At 43.4% G+C, this 18,956-nt stretch overlaps 5 non-coding genes and 1 pseudogene across 5 annotated transcripts; 1 reads left to right on the top strand and 5 right to left on the bottom strand.

Annotated features, from left to right (window-relative positions):
- Window positions 1-188: 188 nt before the first annotated feature.
- On the bottom strand, window positions 189-260 carry trnap-agg (transfer RNA proline (anticodon AGG)). Its single transcript has one exon. It is a non-coding gene; the product is annotated as a tRNA-Pro (tRNA).
- Window positions 261-2,552: 2,292 nt separating this feature from the next.
- Window positions 2,553-2,624, bottom strand: trnap-ugg (transfer RNA proline (anticodon UGG)). Its single transcript has one exon. It is a non-coding gene; the product is annotated as a tRNA-Pro (tRNA).
- Window positions 2,625-4,455: 1,831 nt separating this feature from the next.
- Window positions 4,456-16,035, top strand: LOC139378484 (two pore channel protein 2-like; annotated as a pseudogene).
- On the bottom strand, window positions 5,317-5,388 carry trnap-agg (transfer RNA proline (anticodon AGG)). The gene has a single exon. It is a non-coding gene; the product is annotated as a tRNA-Pro (tRNA).
- Window positions 7,730-7,801, bottom strand: trnap-agg (transfer RNA proline (anticodon AGG)). Its single transcript has one exon. It is a non-coding gene; the product is annotated as a tRNA-Pro (tRNA).
- On the bottom strand, window positions 11,576-11,647 carry trnap-ugg (transfer RNA proline (anticodon UGG)). The gene has a single exon. It is a non-coding gene; the product is annotated as a tRNA-Pro (tRNA).
- Window positions 16,036-18,956: the final 2,921 nt, after the last annotated feature.

Below are 18,956 nucleotides of genomic sequence, written 5' to 3'. Positions count from 1 at the left end.
TGGAATCCTAACTGACATGCTTTGTTTCACCATAACAATATTGAAACCGAGCTTATGAGTTAAGATTCCAGGCTACTTATTCACAGTGATATTGTTGATAGAGATGCTTTAGTGAATGTACACTTCTATGCTTTGTACACTCTATGAAGGCCTGTTCATCCTGTAAGTTGCTTGACAACTTAAAAGTAGGGCTCGTCCGGGATTTGAACCCGGGACCTCTCGCACCCTAAGCGAGAATCATACCCCTAGACCAACGAGCCTGTCACCCGGATTACAACCAAGAGTTTAAATTCCACTGCATTCCTCTCAAATTGATGCTGTTGCATGCTCAGTAAAACTGCTCAGAGACGGCCACTTACTGGCTATTCTAGACTCTGCACAAACACAGACATGTTGATCAAATGGAAACAGAGGACTCAGCATGGATTTAAAGCATTTCAGAATGGACATTGCAATTGAGGGCTTCCACCATTTTAAAGTAGTCAACTGGGTGGGTATTCCTATGAGTTGGGAGCAATCAGCCAATGAAGAAGAATACAATTGACTTCTTTAAAATGGAGATAATATAAGTCCTCTATCTATCTCTGTTGTTGATCATCATTAGATTCGATTGGAAAGGCAGTCGATATAGGCCCTGGCCCATCTGCTAAATAAAGGGTTATCAATCAATAACATTTATTTATAAAGTCCTTTTACATCAGCAGATGTCACAAAGTGCTGTACAGAAACTCGGCCTAAAACCCCAAACAGCAAGCAATGCAGGTGTAGAAGCACGTTGGCTAGGAAAAACTCAGTCCAGGCACAGCGTTCGGTGGCCCAGACCAGGCACAACGGTCAACTCAGCTCCATGTCCGGAGCCTTCTTCGGCGCCGGTGCCCATAAGGAATGTAAACAAATGTACTATAAAAGTGTTGATAAACAAAGTAATGTACAGAAACTGTATTTCAAAAGTAGCTCATGGTGGAAAATAACAAGTTATTCCTACATGTACAGCATCTTCGTTGAGGACCACAACCTGTTGAATGTACAGCTCCTCATCTGTGTGAAGGGAAACATGTAGAGAACATGGGCTTAATTGAATGATCTTACTCTGTGTATGTGTGTGTGAGAGAGAGAGAGAGAGAGAGAGATAGAGAGCGATTTTGAAGAACTTACCATGTCCCTGTGTCCCCCAATAGAAAGGTGTTTCTTTTGGAGCCCTGTAATTGTCTGTTCCAGAATGAACCCCCCCTAAGTAGCAGGGGGAAACTCTCCATCATCACCACAATGTTGCTCAACAAGTTTATAACAGGAGACTAAGAAAATAGAGGAAAGGAACGCTTACATTTAGCTCCATCCTTAAAACTTCTCAGAGAGTTCATTTTCATAATCTACAAACATCTCACTTATATGTAGGGTTCCTATGCCTTTTGTTGTTCTGATAGTGCTTTACATGTGGTGGTGTGTCACTCTTGTTGTGATGTGTGTGTCATCCTATGTTTATATTGTATTAATTTTTTAAATCCCAGTCCCCCGTCCCCGCAGGAGTCCTTTTGCCTTTTGGTAGGCCGTCATTGTAAATAAGAATTTGTTCTTAACTGACTTGCCAAGTTAAATAAAGGTTACATAAAAAATGTAAATAAATAGTCTGTGTGTACAAAACATTATGAACACCTGCTCTTTCCATGACATAGAGTGATCAGGTGAATCCAGCTGAAGTCTATCATCCCGCATTGATGTCACCTGTTAAATTGAGTTCAATCAGTGTAGATGAAGGGGAGGAGACAGGTTAAAGAAGGATAGTAGGTGCCAGGCGCACCGGTCTGAGTGTGTCAAGAACTGCAATGCTGCTGTTTTGTTCACTCTCAACAGTTTCCCGTGTGTGTCAAGAATGGTCCGCCACCCAAAGGACATCCAACCAACTTGACACAACTGTGACCAACCATGGCAACATGATGGATGGGTACAGCACTCAACTCGACATCAGAAGGTTCCTAGAGAGACCAGCTCTCAGAGAATAGACACAACTGCATTGGAGTCAACATGGTACAGCATCCCTGTGGAACACTTTCGACACCCTGTAAAGTCCATGCCCCTGACGAATTGAGGCTTTTCTGATGGCAAAAGGGAATCCAACTCAATATTAGGAAGGTGTTCCTATTGTTTAGTACACTCAGTGTACAGTACATTGTCAGATTTGCAAATTTAACCATTGTCTGTGGTTGACATCTTTCTTAAGTGCTGTAGGTTATCATTTGCATTATGTGGACTGAGGCCTATCCAGGACTATAGTGTTACAGCTGTAAATAAAACCATATGGAAGTTTCTCCGTGGCTGACAGATAAGAGTATTTATCTAATTAGGCTTGTCAGTTATACGACTAGTCGTTCGGCTAGTTCTCATAATACAAACATAGACGACATTGGTATCCTGTGAGCCTGCTATTTGTTATAGAAACCTACACATGACTGAATGTCACTGTTTCTGCTGAATATGCACAGTCATCTCCACTTCCCCAAGTAGACAACCATTATCTTGGACAGTACCCCGAGCCGGTTGTGTTCAGAAAAGAAGGGCTCGTCCGGGATTTGAACCCGGGACCTCTCGCACCCAAAGCGAGAATCATACCCCTAGACCAACGAGCCTTGTTTAAAGAAAGGTAAACACAGACTATAAGTTCTGCTCCCATCTGCCCTGTCACTGATGTCAAGCGTGTGTGAAATCTGAGGTGTGTCCTTAGTGAAACTTTGTTACTTTACTCACCTCTACTGGTGATGATGTATACTGCCTCATCACTATAGTAAAGTTCTGACCTGTAGAAAACATTACATTTGTCTGTTATACGAGGCAATATATCGTTTTATATATTGTATATATTTCCTCTGATATATAACTCAATAATATATTGTCCAAGGCATATTCAACACATAAGAGCTGAATTATCCAGTAGAACTCTAACCATACCTTAACATATTCCGGAACACTTTACTTGACCCCTTTGTCATAGGTCATAAGGGCTACATAACACTGTCAAAAGCAGTACCTAACAGAAGTCATTCCAGAGCTGTTAAACTGGTAAGATTGTAAAGAAGTGCCGTCATTGTTTGCGGGTGGTTTATTATGTATTTGCTGTGCTTGGGGTCTGGTTGTTCAAAGGCACTATCATAGCACCTGCTAGTAACCTGAGGTATGAAGAAAATATGATATCTCAGAAATCACAGCTTTTAATCGAGCATCAACAATAAACTACCTATTTCCTATAAACAACCTATTTCCTGCCTACATGTATTATCTATTTCGTACAGCACTACCGCTGACCCCAGAATCATGACAATGATTGTAAACAAAACTCTACGATGTGGTTCTTATGAACAGCTTGGTTACTGGTCAAACAACTTTGATGACTTTGCAGAGAGTATGTCACGTTCTGACCTTAGTTCTGTTGTTATGTCTTTGTCTTAGTATGATCAGGGCGTGAGTTGGGTGGGTTGTCTATGTTCCTTTTTCTATGTTTTGGGATTTCTGTGTTTGGCCTGGTATGGTTCTCAATCAGAGGCAGCTGTCATTCGTTGTCCCTGATTGAGAACCATACTTAGGTAGCCTGGTTTCACTTTTGAGTTGTGGGTGATTGTTTCCTGTTGTAATGTTTGTTTCCCATTTCAGGACTGTTTCGGTTTTCGTTTGTATCATTCACGTTGTTATTTTGTATTCTTTAGTGTTCAGTATAATAAACTAAAATGGACACTTACCACGCTGCACATTGGTCCGATCTCTCCTACTCCGCCTCATCAGAAGAAGAGGAGAACCGTTACAGAGTATCACTCAACTTAACTTTGTCATGCCTGCTCCCGCTCTTCCCCCCTGGCGTTCGAGGGCGCCAGGCTCCCCAGCATTGCGCACTCCTGCCACCATCATTACTCACACCTGCCTTCCCCCTGTCACACTCATCAGCGACTATTGGACTCAGCTGGACTCTATCACCTGTGTCATTACCTTCCCTATATATGTCTGGTTCCCCGCTCTGTTCCCTGCTTTGATTGTCATATGTATTTTTTTACCCGCTGTGCCAATGTTGTGCCTCTCTTGTTACCTGTTTGTTCCTGTTTAAATGTTGACTCCCCGTACCTGCTTCTCATCTCAGGCGTTGGTCCTTACAAAGTTATGACAAAATCTAAATGAATTAACATAAGGTGTACAAAACATTAGGAACACATTCCTAATATTGAGTTGCACCCCCTTTTGTCCTCAGAACAGTTCAAGATGTTCCAGCGTTCATAGATGGCCAGCGTGGTCAAATAATCATCACTGGTCAGGGTTCCATAGCTGCCGTGACATTTGGGCGTCAGGGCAGCTTTTGAGCTGCTGCACTGTCAGAGCCAGGAACCTACCTTCTCTGAGGATGTTACCGTGTAAGACAGGACCCCTTTGTGGTGTTTATTTTATGAATATACAACAGGTTATTACAGAGATGCCATCATGAAGGTGAGATGGTTCCCTCCTTACCTGAAACAACATACTGTAATACATAGCGTTAAACAACGTTATGTTTTATGAAGTTATATATGTACATGGCCACACCTCTGAATTGTGAACACTTTTGGTACGTCAAAAGATTCTAAAAGTGTAATTTCAGAAAGCGTCTCAGTCATCCAGTGGCTTCATCCCCAGGGAGGCCTTCCAGAGACTGTTTGATGAGCTGGACAGGATCAAACAGGTATTTATTATTTATCTCTACGACAATGTTCATTTCTTCAAAACTATGTAGTTGGCAGACTGTCAGTCTAACTCCAAGCAGACTTTCATCATTTGAATTTGTCCTTGCATTTGCAACGGAAGCAAACATTTGGAAAGAAGCAAATCTGAAAAGTTATTGTGAAAGGAGACTGAACAGCAAATTGAAGTCATTGTTTCCCTCTGTAGCATCCTCCATTGCCTGAGTACTCTTCTAAGTCCCTGCGCAAGGTTCAGTTTATCTTCAGTCAGCATTATGTCACTGTGGTGGGGAATGTGGCACTGGCCAATGTTATCTGCATCTGTGTGAATTCACTATGTCACAAGTTCACAATGTCACAATATTTAATGAATTAACATAGATGTTTGTGTTTCTGCTTGATCCTAACAGCTCTTAGTTACGATACTAGCCTGGAATCCTAACTGACAAGCTTTGTTTCACCATAACAATACTGAAACAGAGCTTTAAACAGAGCGTTAAGATTCCAGGCTACTTATTCACAGTGATATTGTTGATAGAGATGCTTTAGTGAATGTACACTTCTATGCTTTGTACACTCTATGAAGGCCTGTTCATCCTGTAAGTTGCTTGACAACTTAAAAGGAGGGCTCGTCCGGGATTTGAACCCGGGACCTCTCGCACCCTAAGCGAGAATCATACCCCTAGACCAACGAGCCTCTCATAGGTTCAACAACCAAGAGTTTAAATTGCACTGCATGCCACGTGCATGAGGAATTGCTCTCAAGTTAATGTTGCATGCTCAGTCAAACTGCTCAAAGACGGCCACCTAGTGGCTATTCTAGACTCTACACAAACACAGACATGTTGATCAAATGGAAACAGATGGAGGACTCATCATGGACATAACGCATTTTGGAAAGGATATTGCAATTGAGGACTTTCACAATTGTAAAGTAGTCAACTGGGTGGGTTTTCATATGAGTTGGGAGGAATCAGTCAATGAAGAAGAAGACAATTGACTACTTTAAAATGGAGATAATATAAGTCCTCTATTTATCTCTGTTATTGATCATCATTAAAGTCGATTAGAAAGGCAGTAGATATAGGCCCTGACCCATTTTGTTCACCATCTCTGCATTTGATGTCTCGGGTCTAAAAATGTGTATTTCTTCAAAATTTAAAGGGCTGCATTGTATCCCATTTTATTTTTAGAAAATGTGTAAGGTCAAAGGTCATGCATGGTATATGCATGTATTAAGTCTATTGTATATGCATCTAAGCATCATAAATGTTCCTCTAGATTCTCCTGGTGATTGACTGTGAGTAGAATCTCTGAACGAGATTATTAAATACAATATAAACATAGGATGACACACACATCACAACAAGAGTGACACAACACCTCATGTAAAGCACTATCAGAACAACAAAAGGCATAGGAACCCTACATATAAGTGAGATGTGTGGGACACAGGGACATGGTAAGTTCTTCAAAATCTCTCTCTCTCTCTCTCTCTCTCTCTCTCTCTCTCTCTCTCTCACACACATACACAGAGTAAGATCATTCAATTAAGCCCATGTTCTCTACATGTTTCCCTTCACACAGATGAGGAGCTGTACATTCAACAGGTTGTGGTCCTCAAAGAAGATGCTGTACATGTAGGAATAACTTGTTATTTTCCACCATGAGCTGCTTTTGAAATACAGTTTCTGTACATTACTTTGTTTATCAACACTTTTATAGTACATTTGTTTACATTCCTCATGGGCACCGGCGCCGAAGAAGGCTCCGGACATGGAGCTGAGTTGACCGTTGTGCCTGGTCTGGGCCGGCGCAGAAGATATCTCCTCCCATGGAGCGGGACCGAACGCTGTGCCTGGACTGAGTTTTTCCTAGCCACCGTGCTTCTACACCTGCATTGCTTGCGGTTTGGGGTTTCAGGCCGAGTTTCTGTACAGCACTTTGTGACATCTGCTGATGTTAGAAGGACTTTATAAATAAATGTTATTGATTGATAACCCTTTATTTAGCAGATGTCAATCCAGACATCCATCCTGAGGAGACATTTGGGCGTCAGGGCAGCTTTTGAGCTGCTGCACTGTCAGAGCCAGGAAACTACCTTCTCTGAGGATGTTACCGTGTAAGACAGGACCCCTTTGTAGTGTTTATTTTATGAATATACAACAGGTTATTACAGAGATGCCATCATGAAGGTGAGATGGTTCCCTCCTTACCTGAAACAACATACTGTAATACATAGCGTTAAACAATGTTATGTTTTATGAAGTTATATATGTACATGGCCACACCTCTGAATTGTGAACACTTTTGGTACGTCAAAAGATTCTAAAAGTGTAATTTCAGAAAGCGTCTCAGTCATCCAGTGGCTTCATCCCCAGGGAGGCCTTCCAGAGACTGTTTGATGAGCTGGACAGGATCAAACAGGTATTTATTATTTATCTCTACGACAATGTTCATTTCTTCAAAACTATGTAGTTGGCAGACTGTCAGTCTAACTCCAAGCAGACTTTCATCATTTGAATTTGTCCTTGCATTTGCAACGGAAGCAAACATTTGGAAAGAAGCAAATCTGAAAAGTTATTGTGAAAGGAGACTGAACAGCAAATTGAAGTCATTGTTTCCCTCTGTAGCATCCTCCATTGCCTGAGTACTCTTCTAAGTCCCTGCGCAAGGTTCAGTTTATCTTCAGTCAGCATTATGTCACTGTGGTGGGGAATGTGGCACTGGCCAATGTTATCTGCATCTGTGTGAGTTCACTATGTCACAAGTTCACAACGTCACAATATTTCACAAATTAACTTAGATGTTTGTGTTTCTGCTTGATCCTAACAGCTCTTAGTTACGATACTAGCCTGGAATCCTAACTGACAAGCTTTGTTTCACCATAACAATACTGAAACAGAGCTTTAAGATTCCAGGCTACTTATTCACAGTGATATTGTTGATAGAGATGCTTTAGTGAATGTACACTTCTATGCTTTGTACACTCTATGAAGGCCTGTTCATCCTGTAAGTTGCTTGACAACTTAAAAGTAGGGCTCGTCCGGGATTTGAACCCGGGACCTCTCGCACCCTAAGCGAGAATCATACCCCTAGACCAACGAGCCTCTCATAGGTTCAACAACCAAGAGTTTAAATTGCACTGCATGCCACGTGCATGAGGAATTCCTCTCAAGTTAATGTTGCATGCTCAGTAAAACTGCTCAGAGACGGCCACCTAGTGGCTATTCTAGACTCTACACAAACACAGACATGTTGATCAAATGGAAACAGAGGACTCATCATGGACATAACGCATTTTGGAATGGACATTGTAATTGAGGACTTCCACAATTTTAAAGTAGTCAACTGGGTGGGTTTTCCTATGAGTTGGGAGGAATCAGTCAATGAAGAAGAAGACAATTACTTTAAAATGGAGATAATATAAGTCCTCTATTTATCTCTGTTATTGATCATCATTAGAGTCAATTGGAAAGGCAGTAGATATAGTCCCTGGCACATTTTGTTCACCTTCTCTGCATTTGATGTCTCTGGTCTAAAAATGAGTATTTCTTCAGAATTTAAGGGGCTGCATTGTATCCCATTTTATTTTTTAGAAAACGTGTAAGGTCAAAGGTCATGCATGGTATATGCATGTATTATGTCTACTGTATATGCATGTATTATGTCTACTGTATGTGCATCTAAGCATCATCAATGTTACTCCAGATTCTCCTGGTGACTGTGAGTAGAGTCTCGAGACAACTACTATTTAGAGACTCAACATTTAAGGCCATTTGAACGTAAAATGTACTACAAGTAGTAGTTACAAGTAGGCATTAGTTACTGTGCCTGCAGTGCACTGCCGACATGAATGACTCATGTACAGCAGGTATGTCATGTAATTCACAGACTTTATATGTATCTCTGTCACAGGGGCGGCAGGGCATTGGACTAGTAACCGGAAGGTTGCAAGTTCAAACCCCCGAGCTGACAAGGTACAAATCTGTCGTTCTGCCCCTGAATAGGCAGTTAACCCACTAGGCCGTCATTGAAAATAGGAATTTGAGTTATCAAACAGATGGTTTAATGTCATTCCATTTGCTCTGTTCCAGCCATTATTATGAACCGTCCTCCCCTCAGCAGCCTCCACTGATCTGTTTTTTTGAGACAATCAACTGTTTCTTCATCCTTTACTACCTGCTGGAGATGGCGCTGAAGGCATTTGGCTGGAAAGGATATATGTCCTATGGGAGTAACGTGTTTGATGGATCTCTCACAGTTCTTTCACTGGTAGGTGCAGTTCAGTATTATATACTGTATGTAAGGATAATGCAGGATCCATTTTGAAGCATGGGCAATTTAGAGAAGATTCTAGTACCATCTGTCACACAATTCAAAGTCACTCGTTGACATTACGACACTGTACATTATATTCCATACTGACTGGATATTGTTTTATATCTGTTTTACCAAAGGGTACAGATATGCATATTTGCTACTTACAGTCTACCATTTTCCTTTTGGTGAGATTTTTCTCCCCACTTTGTTTGTGATCTTTCAATATACTAACTCACTTAGGACAACCCTAAATACATCTATCACATATTTTCTCAAAAGGTGGGCTCATCTGGGATTTAAACCCAGGACTACTCACACCCTAAGTGAGAAGCATACCCTTAAACCAACAAGCCTGCTTAGGGAAACCCACCCGATCGTTACACTTTTCCCATCCCCTTCTCCTCATCAGCCTGTGAGTTAACTTCCAGAATCTGTGATGTGGCAGGTTTTGGCTATTAGACTGCCCTCTAGTGGTAACTGACACTTTTGGGTGAGTTTTACATACACCGAGTGCACAAAACATTAGGAACACCTGATCCTTCCATGACATAGACTTACCAAGTCTGTCATAGACTGTATGTAGTCTGTCATGTGGACTGTGTCTAGTCTGTAAGTCATTTGACTTCTTAAAAGGAGGTCTCATCCGGGATTTGTATCACATCCGGCCGTGATTGGGAGTCGCATTGGGCGGTGCACAATTGGCCCAACGTCGTCCGAGTTTGGCCAGGGTTTGCCGTCATTATAAATAAGAATTTGTTCTTAACTGACTTGCCTAGTTAAATAAAGGTTACATAAAAAATGTAAATAAATAGTCTGTGTGTACAAACATTATGAACACCTGCTCTTTCCATGACATAGACTGATCAGGTGAATCCAGCTGAAGTCTATCATCCCGTATTGATGTCACCTGTTAAATTCAGTTCAATCAGTGTAGATGAAGGGGAGGAGACAGGTTAAAGAAGGACTTTTAAGCCTTGAGATGTATTCTGTGTGTGTGCCATTCAGAGGGTGAATGGACGAGACAAAGTATTGAAGTGCCTTTGAATGGGGTATGATAGTAGGTGCCAGGCGCACCGGTCTGAGTGTGTCAAGAACTGCAATGCTGCTGTTTTGTTCACTCTCAACAGTTTCCCGTGTGTGTCACGAATGGTCCGCCACCCAAAGGACATCCAACCAACTTGACACAACTGTGACCAACCATGGTAACATGATGGATAGGTACAGCACTCAACTCGACATCAGAAGGTTCCTAGAGAGACCAGCTCTCAGAGAAAAGACACAACTGCATTGGAGTCAACATGGTACAGCATCCCTGTGGAACACTTTCGACACCCTGTAAAGTCCATGCCCCTGACGAATTGAGGCTTTTCTGATGGCAAAAGGGAATGCAACTCAATATTAGGAAGGTGTTCTTATTGTTTAGTACACTCAGTGTACAGTACATTGTCAGATTTGCAAATGAAACCATTGTCTGTGGTTGACATCTTTCTTAAGTGCTGTAGGTTATCATTTGCATTATGAGGACTGAGGCCTATCCAGGACTATAGTGTTACAGCTGTAAATAAAACTATATGGAAGTTTCTCCGTGGCTGAAAGATAAGAGTATTTATCTAATTAGGCTTGTCAGTTATACGACCAGTCGTTCGGCTAGTTCTCATAATACAAACATTGTTGACATTGGCATCCTGTGAGCCTGCTATTTGTTATAGAAACCTACACATGACTGAATGTCACTGTTTCTGCTGAATATGCACAGTCATCTCCACTTTCCCAAGAAGACTATCATTATCTTACCCACTGGCTCCATGTCATCTATAAGACCCTGCTAGGTAAAGTCCCCCCTTATCTCAGCTCGCTGGTCACCATAGCATCACCCACTGTAGCACACGCTCCAGCAGGTATATCTCTCTGGTCACCCCCAAAACCAATTATTTGTTTGGCCGCCTCTCCTTCCAGTTCCCTGCTGCCAATGACTGGAACGAACTACAAAAATCTCTGAAACTGGAAACACTTATCTCCCTCACCAGCTTTAAGCACCAGCTGTCAGAGCAGCTCACAGATTACTGCACCTGTACATAGCCCACCTATAATTTAGCCCAAACAACTACCTCTTTCCCTACTGCATTTATTTTATTTATTTATTTATTTTGCTCCTTTGCACCCCATTATTTTTATTTCTATTTTGCACATTCTTCCGCTGCAAATCTACCATTCCAGTGTTTTACTTGCTATATTGTATTTACTTTGCCACCATGGCCTTTTTTTGCCTTTACCTCCCTTATCTTACCTCATTTGCACACATCGTATATAGACTTGTTTCTACTGTATTATTGACTGTATGTTTGTTTTACTCCATGTGTAACTCTGTGTCGTTGTATGTGTCGAAATGCTTTGCTTTATCTTGGCCAGGTCGCAATTGTAAATGAGAACTTGTTCTCAACTTGTCTACCTGGTTAAATAAAGGTGTTCTCAACTTGTCTACCTGGTTAAATAAAGGTGAAATAAATAAAAAATAAAATATTCTTGGACAGTTCAACGACCCTGTAGTGTTCAGAAAAGAAGGGCTCGTCCGGGATTTGAACCCGGGACCTCTCGCACCCAAAGCGAGAATCATACCCCTAGACCAACGAGCCTTGTTGAAAGGAAGGTAAACACAGACTATAAGTTTGCTCCCATCTGCCCTGTCACTGATGTCAAGCGTGTGTGAAATCTGAGGTGTGTCCTTAGTGAAACTTTGTTACTTTACTCACCTCTACTGGTGATGATGTATACTGCATCATCACTATAGTAAAGTTCTGACCTGTAGAAAACATTACATTTGTCAATTATACGAGGCCATATATCATATTATGTATGGTATATATTTCCTCTGATATATAACTCAATAATATATTGTCCAAGGCATATTCAACACAAAAGAGCTGAAATATCCAGTAGAACTAACCATACCTTAACATATTCCGGAACACTTTACTTGACCCCTTTGTCATAGGTCATAAGGGCTACATAACACTGTCAAAAGCAGTACATAACTGACTGAACTGTATCACAGAATCCCAGACCATCGAGTCCTGACGTCACTCTAGGCGATGGTCTGTCTGGTCAACATGTTGAGTGTATTCCACTTCCTGAGGTTCATCCCCCAACATTAAGCTATCTTCTCTGAAAAACAGAGCCCTGCTTCATTATAACAACTGCTGATTGCTGTTAAAATAGATGTGTTACATTTCATTGATTGATGTCATCAGTTCCCCTTAATCGTTTTGCCATATTCCTCTAAAGCTCACGGCTCTGTTTGCCATCAGCATGGTCGACCTGGTGAAACACCTCAGAGCCTCTGCCGGTATATTAGTGGTGAGAATCTCTAGTGTCTGTTGTTTTGTTTGGGTTGTTTTCTTGTGTGTATTAGAGACAGAGCTGTTAGACTGGTACGATTGTATGGTACGATTGTAAAGGAGTGCCGTCTGTTTGCAGGTGGTGTAACGGGGTGCGTACTGGCGGCAGAGAAGTCAGAGAAGTGAATAAACATAAAAACCACCGTAAACAGAACAATCAATGAATGGGTCAAACAAAACCCGGTATCCACCAGCATAACGTACACAAGCACTACAAGAAACAATTCCGGACAAGGACATGGGGGGAACAGAGGGTTAAATACACAACATGTAATTGATGGAATTGAAACCAGTTGTGAGGGAAGACAAGACCAAACCAATGGAAAATGAAAGGTGGATCGGCGATGGCTAGAAGGCCGGTGACGTCGGCCGCCGCCGTCCAAACTAGTAGAGGGACCGACTTAGGCGGAAGTCGTGACAGGTGGTTTATTATGTATTTGCTGTGCTTGGGGTCGGGTCGTTCAAAGGGACTATCATAGCACCTGCTAGTAACCTGAGGTATGAAGAAAACAACCTAACAGCTTGGTTACTGGTCAAACAACTTTTATGACTTTGCAGTGAGTATGACTCAACTTAAGTTACCATAAAATCTAAATGAACAAACAAATGATGTACAAAACATTAGGAACACCTTCCTACTATTCAGTTGCATCACCTTTTGCCATCAGAAAATTAGGAACACCTTCCTACTATTCAGTTGCATCACCTTTTGTCATCAGAACATTAGGAACACCTTCCTACTATTCAGTTGCATCACCTTTTGCTATCAGAACATTAGGAACACCTTCCTACTATTCAGTTGCACCACCTTTTGCCATCAGAACATTAGGAACACCTTCCTACTATTCAGTTGCATCACCTTTTGTCATCAGAACATTAGGAACACCTTCCTACTATTCAGTTGCACCACCTTTTGCCATCAGAACATTAGGAACACCTTCCTACTATTCAGTTGCATCACCTTTTGCCATCAGAACATTAGGAACACCTTCCTACTATTCAGTTGCATCACCTTTTGCCATCAGAACATTAGGAACAATTTCCTACTATTCAGTTGCATCACCTTTTTCCATCAGAACATTAGGAAGCGTTCCACAGGGATGCTGGCCCATGTTGACTCCAATGCTTCCCACAGTTGTGTCAAATTAAATCAAATGTATTTATAAAGTAATTTTTACATCAGCAGATGTCACAAGGTGCTTACACAGAAACCTAACATAAATCTTCAGAGAGCAAACAATGCAGATATAGAAGCATGGTGGCCAGGAAAAAGTCCCTAGAAAGGCAGGAACCTAGATAGAAACCTAGAGAGGAACCAGGCTATGAGGGGTGGCCAGTCCTCTTCTGGCTGTGCCAGGTGGAGATTATAAACCTAGAGAGGAACCAGGCTATGAGGGGTGGCCAGTCCTCTTCTGGCTGTGCCAGGTGGAGATTATAAACCTAGAGAGGAACCAGGCTATGAGGGGTGGCCAGTCCTCTTCTGGCTGTGCCAGGTGGAGATTATAAACCTAGAGAGGAACCAGGCTATGAGGGGTGGCCAGTCCTCTTCTGGCTGTGCCAGGTGGAGATTATAAACCTAGAGAGGAACCAGGCTATGAGGGGTGGCCAGTCCTCTTCTGGCTGTGCCAGGTGGAGATTATAAACCTAGAGAGGAACCAGGCTATGAGGGGTGGCCAGTCCTCTTCTGGCTGTGCCAGGTGGAGATTATAAACCTAGAGAGGAACCAGGCTATGAGGGGTGGCCAGTCCTCTTCTGGCTGTGCCAGGTGGAGATTATAAACCTAGAGAGGAACCAGGCTATGAGGGGTGGCCAGTCCTCTTCTGGCTGTGCCAGGTGGAGATTATAAACCTAGAGAGGAACCAGGCTATGAGGGGTGGCCAGTCCTCTTCTGGCTGTGCCAGGTGGAGATTATAAACCTAGAGAGGAACCAGGCTATGAGGGGTGGCCAGTCCTCTTCTGGCTGTGCCAGGTGGAGATTATAAACCTAGAGAGGAACCAGGCTATGAGGGGTGGCCAGTCCTCTTCTGGCTGTGCCAGGTGGAGATTATAAACCTAGAGAGGAACCAGTCTATGAGGGGTGGCCAGTCCTCTTCTGGCTGTGCCAGGTGGAGATTATAAACCTAGAGAGGAACCAGGCTATGAGGGGTGGCCAGTCCTCTTCTGGCTGTGCCGGGTGGAGATAAGAGTACGTGTCCATTAAGGCCAAATCGTTCATCAAGATGTTCAAACGTCCAAAGATGACCAGCATGGTCAAATAATCATCACTGTGGTTGTAGAGGGTGTAACAGGTCAGCACTCAAAGGTCGAGTCAGCAGGTGCTGTAGAGAGAGAGGGAGAGAGGGAGAGAGAAAGAGAAGGTGGAAAACAGCAGGTATTTTCAGTCTGCTCTGGTTCTATACAACATCATGATGATGAACAACTGGAATGTCTTTCTGGATGTATATGCCAGATACAATTAGCTATAATTTGCTATTACTTTGGTTATTCTAATCTATTCTATCATGTGAGCATTTGAAGAAATGGATGACTGACAGAGAGGTGATGATTGTATTTGGTGTATGTTCCCAAATCCAGGTGGTCCAAGCTCTACTTCATAGCCTGGTGGTTGACCTCCTCTGTCATGTGGGTCACCCTGTTTATAGCTCTGATCCTGGAGGTTTATATGTTTATTTTACAGTGTGATAACACCTGTTTTTTATTTAACAGTCTTAAAATTGCCATATATATATTTTTTTACGTTTTTAATCAAACTTTCACATTTCTTATCATCTGAATCCAGAACTTCATCTACAAGTGGGACAGAAACCATGGATGCTCAAATCGTGATACGGTGAGGACAGACTTTGAGACTACTATCCAGCTGATGTTCAGGTAGGACCAGGAACACCAGTGGTTTTAGAACAGGTTTTATCTTTGGCTTATATTTTGGCTTTGTGTTTTTGGGTCTGCCCTCAACAGGCTTTGGCTTTTATTCTATTATTCAATTATTTTTGCCTTGGCATTTATGACATTGTAGGTGGGCTATGCTATGGCTTTGCTCTGTGTTTTGGTCCTGCCATTAGGGTTAATGAATTGAGTTTATGATTGGCCGCAGTATGCCCTAGGCCTTTTGGCAGACCGGAGCTATCTCAGCAGCCACTGCACTTGATTACATTCTGCCCCTGAACAGGCAGTTAACCCACTGTTAACCGTCATTGAAAATAAGAATTTGTTCTTAACTGACTTGCCTAGTTAAATAAAGGTAAAATAAAAAAATTAAAAAATCTGTCAACACACAGGAAGTGTGCTCCTGACATTATGTGATATGGAACTCTCTGTGCTGTTGCCAAGTTTATCTTTATAGATATGAAAGGAATAGACCGATTTCATACAGGTTATATATACTAGGCGGGTTACTGTAAAGCACTTTGTGACAACTGCTGTCTGCTGATGTTAAAAGGGCTTTATAAATACATTTGATTGATTGATTCACATACTGTACCCTATAAGGTTTGCCTTTGGGTTTTGACTCCTGGTTTTTCAGACAAAAGAGAGCAGATCCTACTGAAGAGAAAGTTGTCACAAAACTGCATGCCCACCCACACCTTCAACACCTAAGTATGTCCATGTCACTGGATCAAATATAGATATTGGGTGTAATGGAAGCGGTCATTGCTTTAATTGCGGTTATGTGAATGAGCTTTTGCATTGTTACCTGAGTGGATCAAAAGACTGTTTTTCAACTCTACTGCTTCTTTTACTGACTCTGAAACACAATATTGACCGACATAATGTCACCTGTTGAGTGCATTAAGTTATACATTCTGCATAAAGGGTTATAATAAACTCCTGATAATTCAATCATGGACACAAAGATTTTCTTAGTGCAGTCCGAGGAGTTCAATAGATAGACAGGCACCATCTGAATGTTGAAGATAGCTGATGACATGGTGTGTGGGGGCTGCTGCTGGGGCTTGGGTTACTGGATGACTTCATCCCTCTACTCTCTCTGTGTAAAAACATACCGACTTGTGTCTCAACTTTCAGATGAGTGTTGTGTTTCTGGCTAGCTCTACCTTTCGTTTGTGCAGCTCTCTCTCTAGAAATACAGTGGGCACAAACAGATATTAAAACAGCTTGTTTCTCCCACTAACTTGACATTGTAAAAAAAAAAAAAAAAAACTTTAAACTAAGTAAGGAATTTGCTAATCAGCCACAAATACATTCTAAAATATCGCCTCCCCCAGAATTCTTGCTGCCATAATGTACTGGAAAGGGCACACTAGTTACTGTTTATTCATTACTGGTGAGGCAGTATTGCTTCCACTATGACTCTTTCACTAGTTACTGTGTATTCATTACTGGCGAGGTAGTGTCACATGTCCTGCCCTGTAGCCCTGCTGAGTGTCACCTGTCCTGTCCTGCCCTGTAGCCCTGCTGAGTGTCACCTGTCCTGCACTATACCCCTTCTGAGTGACACCTGTCCTGTTCTACTCTCAACTCAGTCCAGCAGTCAGTCACTCAGTCAGTTAGTTACCAGCCTTGACTCTGACCCCAGTTCCACAGGAGCTGTCCATAGTCCCCCGAGGCTGGCCTGGTCTGACCCTCTCCCCCAAAACAAAGTCCTGCTAAGGCTTTTATACCTGGAAGTCCCCTCTCTACCTGTCTTGCTGCAGTTATGAAGACACTTGCCTCTACCCTGCCCCTGAACCCAGCACCATACCTGTAGGTCCCCTGTCTACCTCTCTACCTGTCCTGTCCTGCTCTGCCCCTGAACCCAGCTCCATACCTATAGGTCCCTTGTCTACCTGTCCTGCTCTGAACCCAGCTCCATACCTATAGGTCCCTTGTCTACCTGTCCTGCTCTGAACCCAGCTCCATACCCATTGGTCCCTTGTCTACCTGTCCTACTCTGCCTCTGAACCCAGCTCCATACCCATTGGTCCCTTGTCTACCTGTCCTACTCTGCCCTTGAACCCAGCCCCATACCTAGGTCCCTTGTCTACCTGTCCTGCTCTGAACCCAGCTCCATACCCATTGGTCCCTTGTCTACCTGTCCTGCTCTGCCTCTGAACCCAGCTCCATACCTATAGGTCCCTTGTCTACCTGTCCTGCTCTGAACCCAGCTCCATACCTATAGGTCCCTTGTCTACCTGTCCTAATCTGAACCCAGCTCCATACCTATAGGTCCCTTGTCTACCTGTCCTAATCTGAACCCAGCTCCATACCTATAGGTCCCTTGTCTACCTGTCCTGCTCTGCCTCTGAACCCAGCTCCATACCTATAGGTCCCTTGTCTACCTGTCCTGCTCTGAACCCAGCTCCATACCCATTGGTCCCTTGTCTACCTGTCCTACTCTGCCTCTGAACCCAGCTCCATACCTATAGGTCCCTTGTCTACCTGTCCTGCTCTGCCTCTGAACACAGCTCCATACCTATAGGTCCCTTGTCTACCTGTCCTGTCCTGTCCTGCTCTGAACCCAGCTCCATACCTATAGGTCCCTTGTCTACCTGTCCTGCCTTGCCTCTGAACCCAGCTCCATACCTATAGGTCCCTTGTCTACCTGTCCTGTCCTGTCCTGCTCTGAACCCAGCTCCATACCTATAGGTCCCTTGTCTACTTGTCCTACTCTGCCTCTGAACCCAGCTCCATACCTATAGGTCCCTTGTCTACCTGTCCTGCTCTGAACCCAGCTCCATACCAATAGGTCCCTTGTCTACCTGTCCTGCCCCTGAACCCAGCTCCATACCTATAGGTCCCTTGTCTACCTGTCCTGCTCTGAACCCAGCTCCATACCTATAGGTCCCTTGTCTACCTGTCCTGCTCTGAACCCAGCTCCATACCTATAGGTCCCTTGTCTACCTGTCCTGCTCTGAACCCAGCTCCATACCCATTGGTCCCTTGTCTACCTGTCCTACTCTGCCTCTGAACCCAGCTCCATACCTATTGGTCCCTTGTCTACCTGTCCTGTCCTGCTCTGAACCCAGCTCCATACCTATAGGTCCCTTGTCTACCTGTCCTGCTCTGAACCCAGCTCCATACCTATAGGTCCCCTGTCTACCTGTCCTACTCTGAACCCAGCTCCATACCTATTAGTCCCTTGTCTACCTGTCCTGTCCTGCTCTGCCCCTGAACCCAGCTCCATACCTATAGGTCCCTTGTCTACCTGTCCTGCTCTGAACCCAGCTCCATACCTATTGGTCCCTTGTCTACCTGTCCTGCTCTGAACCCAGCTCCATACCCATTGGTCCCTTGTCTACCTGTCCTGCTCTGAACCCAGCTCCATACCCATTGGTCCCTTGTCTACCTGTCCTACTCTGCCTCTGAACCCAGCTCCATACCTATAGGTCCCTTGTCTACCTGTCCTGCTCTGAACCCAGCTCCATACCTATTGGTCCCTTGTCTACCTGTCCTGCTCTGAACCCAGCTCCATACCTATAGGTCCCTTGTCTACCTGTCCTGCTCTGCCTCTGAACCCAGCTCCATACCCATTGGTCCCTTGTCTACCTGTCCTGCTCTGAACCAAGCTCCATACCTATAGGTCCCTTGTCTACCTGTCCTGCTCTGC

Source organism: Oncorhynchus clarkii, chromosome 2, assembly GCF_045791955.1.
Source record: "Oncorhynchus clarkii lewisi isolate Uvic-CL-2024 chromosome 2, UVic_Ocla_1.0, whole genome shotgun sequence".
In the NCBI taxonomy this organism is placed as follows: Eukaryota; Metazoa; Chordata; class Actinopteri; order Salmoniformes; family Salmonidae; genus Oncorhynchus; species Oncorhynchus clarkii.
This window is presented reverse-complemented; position numbering and strand designations above follow the sequence as displayed.